Source organism: Cyphomyrmex costatus, unplaced genomic scaffold (genome assembly GCF_001594065.2).
Source record: "Cyphomyrmex costatus isolate MS0001 unplaced genomic scaffold, Ccosl1.0 scaffold477, whole genome shotgun sequence".
NCBI lineage: Eukaryota > Metazoa > Arthropoda > Insecta > Hymenoptera > Formicidae > Cyphomyrmex > Cyphomyrmex costatus.
The window spans coordinates 15,396-17,145 of record NW_017279041.1 but is presented as its reverse complement, the minus strand read 5'-3'; positions in this window follow the sequence as shown (position 1 = coordinate 17,145).

Sequence of the window (1,750 nt, the reverse complement as noted above, 5' to 3'; positions counted from 1 at the left end):
TTTGAATTTCATTATCAATTCAATTAAATTTTCGCTAAATTTGACAGATAAAAAGAATAACCAGATAGTAGAACTGGTAAACAAATTTAAAACTGGAAAAGCGTATTAAATCAGAAAATTTGCGAAATTTGTAAATATTTTAATGGCAGCCTGCCCAACTGTAGTTTACGGATTTATTCACTGCAAACGATTAAAAAGGTAAAAATTTTTTGATGGCATTTAATGGCATTGGATGGCATTTAATAAAACTTAATGGTGGAGATTACGAAGAAAACATTTTAATAAATGATTCTATGGTAGAGGACCTTATCGTAATGTGAAATATATTACTGAAATGAGATAATAATACAGCTATTGCCTATATAAATAGAGCTGGTGATGTTCGATTCCTATCTTAGTCAGTTGTCAAGGAAAATTTGGGAATGGTGCGAAGGAAAGAAAATATGGTTAAGGACATCATATATTCCTTCGGCTGAAAATATAGAAGCTGATAAGGTGTCACGTAATGTTAATAGATTCCGAATAGGAACTTTCCCAGAAAATTTTCAAACAGAGAAAAGTTTTGGTCCTTTCTTAGTAGATCTATTTGCACCTAGATTGAATGACACATATGTTGTCAAAGTCATGACCCTGAGTAACCTCTAACAGGTTTTAGCCGTCGCTCGTTTTTCGTTAAAAAGTTATTAACAATCATTGTTTTAAAATAAACGTATTATTTCTGCTATACATGTATGATATTTAGTATTATCATCTGATCAAATTTGACCCGGACTGGTCTATTTAAACCGCGCACGTAAATTGAATCAGTAAAAATTTTTTGTAGATTGGTACAACCTTCTTTGACATTCGTGTAAAGTTTGAGCGGGATACTTCAATTAGTGTGTGTTTGGCAGCCATTTGTTTACGACGCGAAAAGTTTGTCTGGCGATTTTTAATATGCAAAAAAAAATTGAACGAGTTTGCTTGAAATTTTGTGTTTACAATGGAATTACGGCTACGGAATCATTGAAAATGTTGCAGAAGTGTTTTGGGAAGTCTACTCTATCGAGAACGCAAGTATTTGCGTGGCAAAGCATTGTGCTTGAAAATCGTCGTGTTGAGATAGTAGAAGCTCTCAACATCTCTTATGGATCGACTCATTTTGATTAATGTTTTGGGTATGAAGTGCATCGCCGCCAGACTCGTACCGAAAGACCTGATTTTTTTGCAAAAAGCACGTCGAGTAGAGGTCGCAGAAGAGATGCTTGCCAACGTTGCTGATGACTCTACATTCATCAAACGCATCATTACTGGTGACGAGACTCAAATATCCGCTCTGGGGAACGCGCCATGAGTCGACTGAGGCCATAAAAAGAAATTCGCTGAAAGAACTAAAGGCCATCCCGGCCGAAGCCTATAAGAAGTGTATGGAAAATTGGATTAACCGTTGGCATGCTTGTATTGGCTCAGAAGAAGACTATTTTGAAGGCGATAATAAAGATTTGTATTAAAATACATAAAATTGTTGTTTTTTTTAACCAATCCGGGTCAAATTTGATCAGATGGTATTCTACATTTTTTCCTGTTCAAAAACGTTAAACTTTCCACGCGAGGTAACTTTCACTCCCCTCCCCCCCCCCTCCCTGCGAAGAAGCACACGTGTTTCATGATTGTACTGTTGCTATAATTGTACTGTTGGGGAAGACCTCTATCGACGGGGTAGGTGCGGAAGGGAGCGGGCCGGTTCGCCCCCTGCCGTACCCGCCCCGTG